This window comes from Gossypium hirsutum, chromosome D13, assembly GCF_007990345.1.
Source record: "Gossypium hirsutum isolate 1008001.06 chromosome D13, Gossypium_hirsutum_v2.1, whole genome shotgun sequence".
Taxonomy (NCBI): Eukaryota; Viridiplantae; Streptophyta; class Magnoliopsida; order Malvales; family Malvaceae; genus Gossypium; species Gossypium hirsutum.
In genome coordinates, this window is record NC_053449.1 from 39,667,308 (window position 1) to 39,678,424 (window position 11,117).

Genomic DNA, 11,117 nt, shown 5'->3' on the forward strand with positions numbered 1-11,117 from the left:
ATTAAAAACAAATCTTATTATTAAATTTTAACTTAATTTTTTTAACCTTCCCTTTTGGTCATTAAAAAACAATATTTTTCTTATGAAATCTAAATTAAAATATAATTTTAGTGCAACATGTTTTTTGATTGAAATCTAAAAATAAATTTACCCTTCTAAAATATTATCTTTGATAATTCTTTAAAATAACCTTATAAAATATTTAATTTATTTTTTCATTTTTATATTATTCTTCTAAATTCTTTTTTTAAAAGGAAAACAACTCCTTTTAATAAAGCAAGAAGGCAATAACAAAAAACGATGAGAGAAGGCAAATCCTAAACCCAAGCTAATAAACTAACCCAATACACCTTTGACCTAATAGTACAAACCAAACAAAAAAGAATAACATCATAAGTGTGAAGGCGTGCTTAAGATAAGGAAACCCAAGCAAGTTGGTAAGTTGTCTTATTAGCACTCCAACAAACCCAATAGAAGGAAAGATTCTAAAACTGAGCTTTCAGAAGTGGAAAATCATCAAGCAAAGTTCCAAGCTAAAAAATGTTCGAGCTATGAGTTTGAAGAGCAACATACACCTCCAACAAATCCATTTCAAGCAAAATAGAGTCAAACCCTATTGCCATAAACTAAGATAGTGCTTCTTATACTGAGAAAACCTTCACCAAATAGGAGAAAATAGAGCAGAGCAATGACCAGAAAAAGCTTTCAGGAACTCACCATATTCAGTTTGAATCACAGCAACAAAAGTACTGGCCCGATGAGTCGAATCGGTAGCTGCATCCACTTAACATAGTTTGATGATGGGCGAGACTAGACAGCAGTAGCCATAGCTGAAGATGAAGATGTTGACTACACCTGACTATAAGCTAGCCTGGAGGCTTCCCAATCCTGTAAAAATATAGCAACAAATGTGGTAATGTGTGGCATAGAAGCATGATCAGAGGCAAGTGCTTTGATGTCCACAAAACCAACTAAAAATTTGACAAAGGCAAGTGCACCTATCAATTAATAGTATAGCTACGGTGAATAAAGATATCGTTCCCACGAGAACTAAACATACTAGTAATTATTGTCTTTCTATTATATAACCGAAAAATTGGAGAGATTGATTAAAACTAAAATTAACTAAATTAATTAACTAAAGAACACAACAAAGAACAAATCAGGAAAATAAACGATTAACAACCAAGAAGCGAAATAATACCCAGGAAAGAATTCACCTAGATTTTATCTGTCATTATCAATCTGATTTAAACAATTTCTTCACTTAGTATCTTGATCCGTAGAAATCCCTAAATTATGCTATTATCTCTTTCTATAGTAAGAGCAACTGACTCTAGGTTGATTAATTGAAATTTCTTTCTAATTAAAACCCCTATTATCGCATTAACTCGATCTATGGATCCCCTTTATTAGATTTGACTCTAATTCGATAGATTTATGTTGTCCTATTTCTAGGATTGTATGCAACTCCACTCAATTATGCTAGATCTACTCTTAAAAAGGGTCTATTCCTCCTCTAATTTAAGCACAACAAACATGAATTAATAGTCTAGAAATATTAAAACAAGAATTAAGCACACATAATTGAGAACAAGATTCAAGTATTTATTACGTAAAACAGAAATCAAAAGACAGAATTCATCATAGGGCTCATCTCCCCTAGGTATTTAAAATATTAGTTCATAATTGCAAATAAAGATATCCCAAACACATTATAACCACAAGAAATAAAGAAACTCATGATAAACTTCAACAAAATCAAAAGGAGATATTCAATCTCGATGGAAATCTGCTTTTGAGTCAGCTTCAATGGTGTTTTTTGAGTTTTTTTCTTGAGTATCCTCTGACGGCTTTCTCCTCTCTTTTTATATATGGTATATATAAGTCTTAGAATGCTTGAAAAACCTAAAATTTGCATCTTTCTACGTGTTTGGAGTGCAATTTGCAAAATTGACACGGTATAGCACATGGCCATGTGGCAGCCCATATAGCTCACACGGCTGTGTGTCCATCCCGAGTGGAATGGTCTAGCCCGTGTGGCTCTTGAAGCTTGCTCCAATTTTTCAGTTTTCACTCGTTTTTCGCTCCTATTGCTCCCAAATGCTATCCTAAGTATAGAAATATGAATTTAAAGGATTAGGAGCATAAATTTCACCATTTTAAATTGAATAATCATCCAAAAATGCATTAAGAATGAGGCTAAAACATGTTACTTTTAGCATTTATCAAATATTCCAAAACTTAATTGTTTGCTTGTCCTCAAGCAAAATTCTTAACCCACATTCAAGTTAACTTTTCCCAATTTGTCATTTTCATCAATAATGTTCCAAGATAATTCGCAAACAATCATACATTGGAAACTCAACCAAAAGGACACTAAAGATTCAAGCAATCCAAGCTGAAATTTTTAAAGCACGAAAACATAGGTGTCTTCCCTTATCTAAATAATTACCTTAAATTCAAAATCAACAAGAATTGATATCCTCACTAAAGATTCACTCAAAGCACTCAAAGTGTTTAAGGTTCATGAAATATGCACTTAATAGTCGAATAAGAGATGTCATTACCATAGGCTTGCTTAAAAACCAAATCTCTACCACTATAAAATGAGATGACACACCAATCAAGAGGTCTTTTCAAGGTTGTAATGGGGCTTAGGTTAGGTGTATAGGAAAGGTCAGAAAAGTTGGTTATAATCGAGATCGAATTAATAAGTTACCAAAATAGAAAAATAATCAATTTCTGAATTAAGAGAAATTACAAACTAAACTATTCAAGCTCAATCAAATATATTTTTTCCATTTTTTTTAAATTTTTTTAGAACAAAAATAAAATTCAGCAATTAAAAAAATGAAACATAGTTAGGCAACTAACCAAATCAAATCTCGACAAAAAGGGAGTCAGTAAAAAGGACAATTTTACAACATACATATGGGCTATGAGTTAATAAAAAACGGGGTAGAGAAAAAAATGTGTTATTATCAAAGGGGTTTACTAGGGGTTAATTCAATAGGTAAGCTTTTTATAGGTTAAATGGGTTAAATCCTAAGTGCCTTTATCATCTCAGTATATCAAATCAATAATGTGGTCTCAACATGCATAATTGAAGCAAGTTCTAGAATAACAAATCAAGTTGACCTACTCTCAACCAAAAATAAAATGATCACGAACTAAAATATATGCTCTGTAGGCTTAAAATCTCACAAAAAGTTATGGTGTCGATGTCAAACTTACAATTTTAAAATTTCAAGATAATACTTCAATTCAAGGAGACAACCTAAAATATTTATTTCTGAAAAAAAACTTATCATGCTTGACTCTCTAGTGTCTTAAAATATAAATCAACAAATGCACAAGTATCCATAAATAAATCCAAAACAACATCAATAAAAAATCCAAATTTGGAAAAAAATTCACTCTAATGGAGGGTATGAGAAATGTACTTAAACACAACAAATAATTCAGGGATTTTATCACAAATATACAAACAACCTCCCCACATTTAAGAGGTACATTGTCCTTAATGTACAAACAAATATAAACACAATATAAGCACAATATCAAAAGAGAGGGAGAGAACTGACACTGCCTGAATTTGGAGGAAATTGCCAGAATAGAGAAACCGAAAATGTGGGTAAGTCTAAATGTAGTGCATACTTCCTAGCAACTAATAAGAGAAATAAAAATAAATAAGAAGACAAAGAGATTACAAACTCAAATAAAAACAACCATATAAATAATAAAAACAATAGCATAGTTCTAAATTAAAATAAAATAAAAAAGTCTCACAAATAAAAATAAAACAACTAAAAATTAAAAATACAGTACAACTGGAAATAATATAAATAAAGTAAATAAAACGAAATAGATTAGTGATCATCGTCGTGAGAGGCGTCGGGATTGTGAGATGCATAATCGGGTGAAGAGATATGGAGGTGTTGAAGAATCTGATGCAAAGCCGCGTCGTTGCTATCGAACCACTCAAAGCATCACTGCTCAAATCAGTCGAACCACTTAGAGAGGTTCTCGAGTGTAACAGTAGGATCAATGGTAAGGTGACTCAATGGTGGAGAACAAGGTAGGTCTGCATGGTGAGGAGGATCATCGTCGGGAAACTCCTCATACTCATTTTGAGGTTCTGAAGGACATAATATGTATCGACGTGGACCCATTCCATGCTGTCACTCGATCATCCTCATGTGACTCATAATTGATATTCCCTGTGGTGTCATCTATCCTACTAGTGTAAAGGAAGTTGTCTGCTCTAGAGTAGCAAGGAGGCCAAAATACCTCACTAGGTGACTCACATAGGGGCTCAAACAGGTAAGACCCCTCCTATTACGGTCAGACTAGTGGCGAAAAGATAGGACGACGAAGTAAACAAGATTGAAGGGCCATCACATCATCATGCTCCAAAGAAAGTAAGCATCATATGTACCCACAATACCAGTGCTCTCTCTCCGACCGGTTAAAGTGTACGCGAAAATGGCATGGATGTAGCACAATGCTGGAGGTAGAGAAGTCGCCTTCGATTGACTTGGGTTATAAGGTGTCACAATCGCAATAATATCAGTCTAACAGAGAGAAGGGGATTGATGAATGTGTTAGTATAATGTGAGGAACCCTTCGACACTCATGAACTTTGGAGAATAGAGTCCAAAGGCGGCTCCAAAGCACGGGACGCTTAGATAACGTATCATACCACCGAGTCGAAAAGAAATAGTGTGCAGTTCATCATGTCTCAACATTACCTATTGCAGAAAAAATGTTGAACAAATTTCTAATGTAAGGTCCAAGTAGGTGGGCTCGATGATGGAGAAAAATCGGTCCCAAGGAGCTGTCTCAATCAGTGCGCGCACTCTACCGACCAAGTGTATCTCCTCCTGATTGATACAACGGCTTAATCCCAAGTGTCTTTGCCGTAAATGTTGATATAGGTCTTCTTGAGGACCTGAAGGGAATTGGAGACATGGCTATCTTGCAACTAAGGTGGGGTTCGAAGATTAGGTCGGGCCTGGAGTCTTTCGGTTTTTTGAAGCGGGAACAGGAACCTTAGATTTGCCTCTCATGTTCACCACGATGTACCTGTAATAAAAGATCAATATCCAATATCAGATAATCAGAATAAAAATTAGTACAAAATGAAGCAAATATAAAAATTGAAAAAAAGGTCTCAATCAAATAAGTCGCACAACAAACACCAAATCTAAACTAAAATCGAAACCATAAGACCTAATAATTAATATAATAATAATTAAACTAATGCCTAACATAATATACACAATAAAGGCATAATAAATAAATAAATAAATAAAGCCTAATAATAATAATATTAAACTATCAAATATGAAACACAACCAAGCAAATACTAATAATAAGAACAGTAACAGTAATAAAAATAACAATAATAATACTAAAATAATTAAAGATAATAAAAATAACAGAAAAAGAAAAAAATAAAGGTAATGGGCCAAATGGTGGTTGGGGTAAGTGTAGCCTATGGAGGCGGAGACTAGCTACGATGGTGGTGACTAGAGTTGGGGTTCTGACGACGGTTAAATGTTCGGCAGCGATGACATGCGGTGTAAGGGGAATGAGGGGGCTTAGTTCTGGCGAGAGGAACCAAGAAAGGGGGATGGGGAATAGGAAGTGTTGTTGACGAAGGTGGCTCAACGGTGGGAGCTTGTGGGTGTGGGGGTAGGCGACGGAGGTGGTAGAATAGGGTTAAAGGGTTGTTTGACGTGGACGAACGGGAAAAGAGGAGGGGGAAGTAGGTTGTGCACAGTGGAGATCTAGGGGAGGTGGGGGTAAATTAAAATTGAAAAGAAAAAAAATTTAACTCCAGTATCCATATGGCCTAGGACACGCACGTGTGTCTAGGCCGTGTGTCTCACGCGGCCGTGTCTCCAGGCCTTGTAGACCACCCCAGGTTGTGTGACCCCTATTTTTTTATTTTTTCAATTTTAAAAAATTGATAATGAATGAATTTTTTAAAATTTTAAAATTTTAATTATTATTTTAAGTAATAAAATAAAAATTAATGTACTTTTTTAAGAAATTAAAAATAAATAAATAACACAAAAACACTCGGGTTGCTTCCCGAGAAACGCTTATTTAAAGTCTAAGCTCGACTTCCCTTTTTTAAACTCAAGTTAAGGTTGATATTGGAACTGAAACTCCTCTCTCTTGTTATTAGTTTTAACACCAAAATAAGGTCTGAGACAAGTACTGTTTACCTTGAATGTGCCGAATTCAAGACGTGTTACCTCAATTGTACTGCATGGAAAAACGGTTTTTACCACAAATAGGTTGGACCCTTTTGACTTAAATTTTGAAGGAAAAATTTGTGGATTTGATTTGTCTAATAGTATTTTGTCCACAACTTTAAATTGGTTCATTCTCTTTACATGCACATTATGGTGTTGCTTTGTTATTTCCTTTTGCTTTCTCGATTTCTCATCGACCTTTATTCACCATTCATCTAGTTCGTCGAGCTGCACCAGTTTCTCTTCACTTGTCTCTCGAGTTCTATCACCTTGAATAAAATATGGCTCCAACATATTTTCATGAGGGATTTCTGGCAACGAAGTTGAGCCATATGATTACTAACATTAAAAGAACAATTAGTATCATTTCGCTCACTAAGGAGTCCCACAAAATCACATGCTAGAAGAGTAATCTTTTCATCACTTACACAAAGCACAAGTTCACCAGTACCCACATCAATAATAGTTCTAGCAGTGGCTAAAAAGGGTTGACCTAAGATCATAGTGGAATGACGAAAATGTGCAAGTGTACACAATTGTAACAAGTAATAAAGTGACAAGTAAATGTCGAGTTATCGTACCCACAGGGACTGTAAAAAGGAATATTTATGAAATTATTGTTAAAACACTTTGGTGAAGAAAAATATTTGGGTTTGGGAAATGATTAAAAACTAGAAAGCAAAGTAAGTAAAATAAAATAAAATAAAATAAAGTCCTAATACACGATTTCAAAAGTTGATTTAATCAAGATGATATAATTGTGTTGGATTAATTACATTTCCTTACCTTAGAATCATTAAACTTATGCTTATACTTATTACTAATAAATCACAACAACTCGATAATTTGCTAACTTATGAACATATTTACAAATAAAAAACCCATGCATCTTTTGTACATATTCCTATGTCAATTCGACCGATAAAACAAATTTATAAAGATAAACATGTTATTGCACATACATACTTATTAGATTAAACAATCTCTCGCATATTGCTATGTCGATTCAAACGATTAATTCAACCTAACAAGAATATAAAAGACTATGTGAGGTAACAAAGTATCCTTACCTTGAAACAGTTTAATCACAATAATCTTGCAAGTTATGCAAGTCATATGTATCGCCAAATACAATGCCAATCTAATCTTCAGCTACCTTAGAAGAATTAAACATGCACTGATTAAGTACTGTGTCCATTAATTACAATTTCAATGCATTTAAATAATTAATTCTTTAGTTATCTTACAATTGTAATGCAAAAATAACTTAATCATGGTTTTACTTAATCAAACATTTTACCGAGGCCTATAGCAGCATAAAGATAAATTTAACAAATCAAGAGGACGTAATGCAATCAACCCAACACGAATTAAATTCAAGCTAAGCTGATTAAATTAACCATTCCAATATCATAAATATTCATAGATATGTTCATCATAAAAACAACAAAAATTAAAGAGATAAGGAGCAAGAATCAAATCCGGTGGTTTTCTGTAGCTTGACTAGGTTGCTCCGTTCTTCCTTCTTTGTTGTCCTCACCGGTCAAGGCTGCTATGAACACTCAATTGATGCTCCAAAATGGCTGAATAAGGCCCCTTTCCCAATAGGAGAAATCGGCACAAGAGCAAGAAACTTTGAATGGGAATATGAGAGAAAAAAGTGAGAGAGGAGAGAAGAGTTGTGAGAGAAGAGATGTGAATGAGGAATGATTTGAATGATCAGCAAGGGGTGGCTTTTATAGTTAATTGTGGCTGCTAAAAATAGAAAATTCCATCAGCCAAAGAGACCCCCCTTGGCTGGCCACACACATGACAAAGTTGAGAGATTCAACTTTGATAAAAATAGCTTGGGGCAAATCCATAAAGCCACATTTTTTGGAGGGGTTTGAATGCAAGGTTGAAAGTTCTTCAAGGGCTTCTTTGCAAGCTTATTTAGTCAGCTAAAATGCTGATTTGGGTCAGCATATGGACGGTTTTGGGCAGCCCAATTGGTAGCTGGTTTGGTTCACTAGATTCGGTTCAACCAATGCGGTTCAACAAGACCCTTTTTTTCCATAATTAATTAATAATAATTTATTTATCCCAAATTAAATTGGGAATAAATTAAAATTAATTATATTAGCACAAATTTTTGGACCATCTTAGGCTGGAAATAAATTTTCCTCAATTCTTCAAATTGCTTCTCAGTTTTATTCTTCGAGCATTGTCTACCGAGCCAATTTTCGCCCTTTGTGCGAATCTGTTGAAAATAGTCAAAATTAATCAAAATTAACTATAAAATTAATTAAAATTCATCATGTTCATATTTTTAACATAATTTAATTATTTTATAATATTTAATTATTTTTCGACAAGAATTTAACCGAAATAGCATGATTTTAAATTAAAAAGGGCATGTAAAAATACATAAATTTTCGTGTTTCCGCATAGGTACCTCAGTATCCTCATCCATGTTCAATACAAAAAAATCAACAGAGAATATATATTTATCAACTTTAACAAGTACATCTTCAATAATACCCCTAGGATATCTAATTTATCTATCCGCTAATTTAATACTCATCCTAGTGGGTTTGGGTTCCCCAAGACCAAGTTGTTTAAACATCTTATAAGGCGTAAAATTTATACTAGCTCCCAAATCAGCCAAAGCACTTTCAATATTTAAACTACCAACGATACAAGGAATAGTAAAACTCCCTGGATCTTTAAGTTTGTTAGGTAGTTTGTTTTGGAGAATGACAGAGCAAACTGCATTGAGATCCACAGTCGAAAAATCATCTAACTTCTTTTTCTTTGTTAACAGCTCATTTAAAAATTTTACATACTTTGGCATCTACAAAAGGGCTTCAACAAAAGGTAAGTTAATATGCAGCTTTTTTTAAAAGTTCAAGAAATTTACCATATTGTTCATTTGTGAGGTCTCTCTTCAATGCTTTCGGGTATGGAATTCGTGGTTTGTATTCTCTAATTACTGGCTTATCCTCTTTCTTACATTTCTCAACCTCATTACTTTTCACAATAGTTTCTAGCTTCGACTTCATTTCAAGCTCGACTAACCTTTCCACGTTTCAAACAGTGATTACATGGATTTGCTCCCTTGGGTTAGTTTCAGTGTTGCTAGGTAAGCTCCTTTGTGGTCTTTCCGAAATAAGTTTGGCGAGCTGTCCAATTTGATTTTTTAGCCCTTGAATCGGTACTTGCTGATTTTTCAGTACTGTTTCAGTATTTTGAAATCGAGTTTCTAACACCGAAATAAATGTAACCTACATCTCTTTAATGTTTGACTTCTTTTCTTCCTGATAAGGTTGCTGAAAACCCGGAAGGGGTTGTAAGCTTTGATTTCCTTGACCACCCCAAGAAAATTTTGGATGGTTCTTCCAACATGCATTATAGTTATTGCTATATTAGTTATTTTGAGGTTTAGAATTGTTACTTATAAAATTGGCTTGCTCATACTCCATACTAGAACCAAAAGGTAAAAATTCTGGATTGATCATCCCCTCTCCATTCACATCATATTGCACTGCCGGATTCACCTGTTTTGAAAAAGTCAAACCATCAATTTTCTTATTCAGTGTTTCCACTTGACTTGTCAACATAGCATCTGCATCTAGATTAAAAACACATGCTGCTTTCATTGATTTTGTTATCATAACTTGCCACTGATAGTTATTCAGTGTTATTTCCTCAATAAACTCTTGAGCTACCTTAGGTGTTTTATTATTCAGTGCTCCACCAGCTACTGCATCAATTAATTACCTAGTCAAGAGATTCAAATCATTGTAGAAATTTAATCTTATAACCACAAAGGTAACCTTTGATGAGGGAATGTCCTCAATAATCCTTAAATCTCTCCCATGCATCATATAATGTCTCCAAATCAATTTGGGAAAAATAAGAGATGTTGTTCCTCAACTTAGTTGTTTTAGCCGGTGGGAAGTATTTCAACAGAAACTTCTCGGTCATTTGATCCCAAGTCATGATAGAACCTCGTGGCAATGAATTTAACCACTGTTTTTCTTTGGTCCTCAAAGAGAACGGGAACAACCGTAAGCATATAGCGTCATCAAAAGCACCATTTATCTTGAATGTGTCACAAATCTCTAGAAAGTTAGCCAAGTGAGTATTCAAATCTTTATCTTGCAAACTATCAAACTGAATATACTATTGTACCATCTAAATTGTGTTCAGCTTCAACTTAAAATTGTTTGCAGTGATGGTAGGTCTTACAATACTCAATGCAGTCCCAATCAGAGTAAGCTTAGCATAATCATACATAGTCCGAAGAGCAGGGTTTGCAAGAGGTAGCTGATTATTTTGATTGTCACGCATCTCCACAATAATATCCTTTTCCTCTTGATTGTTTACTATATTCTGTTGATTTTGCCTTTCTTCTCTAACCTCTCTATGATTTCTGTGAGTAGTCTTTTCAATCTCAGTGAAAAAAGTAATGGATCCAATAGGTTTCCTCTAGTCATAAACCAAAAGAACCTACCAGAAGCAAAAAAACAAAAAATTAGAATATAAAAATTAAATTAAAAAAATTATTAAAATAAAAATAAAAATAAATAATGACTAAATTAATAGAAATAAGGTTTTCCTAATACTTTATTCCTTAACAATGATGCCAAAAACTTGATGTCCACGAAACCAACTAAAAATTTGACAAAGGCAAGTGCACCTATCAATTAATAGAATAGCTACAGTGAACAAAGATATCGTTCCCACGAGGACTAAACATATTATTAATTATTGTATTTCTATTATATAACCAAAAAATTGGATAGATTGATTAAAACTAAAATTAAATTAATTAATTAACTAAAGAACACAACAAAGAAAAATCAG

At 33.6% G+C, this 11,117-nt stretch overlaps 1 non-coding gene across 1 annotated transcript; it reads left to right on the forward strand.

Moving 5' to 3' along the window:
* The first annotated feature begins 10,081 nt into the window (after nucleotides 1-10,081).
* LOC121225875 (small nucleolar RNA R71) lies at nucleotides 10,082-10,187 on the forward strand. Its single transcript, XR_005923779.1, has one exon. It is a non-coding gene; the product is annotated as a small nucleolar RNA R71 (small nucleolar RNA).
* The last annotated feature ends 930 nt before the right edge of the window (nucleotides 10,188-11,117 follow it).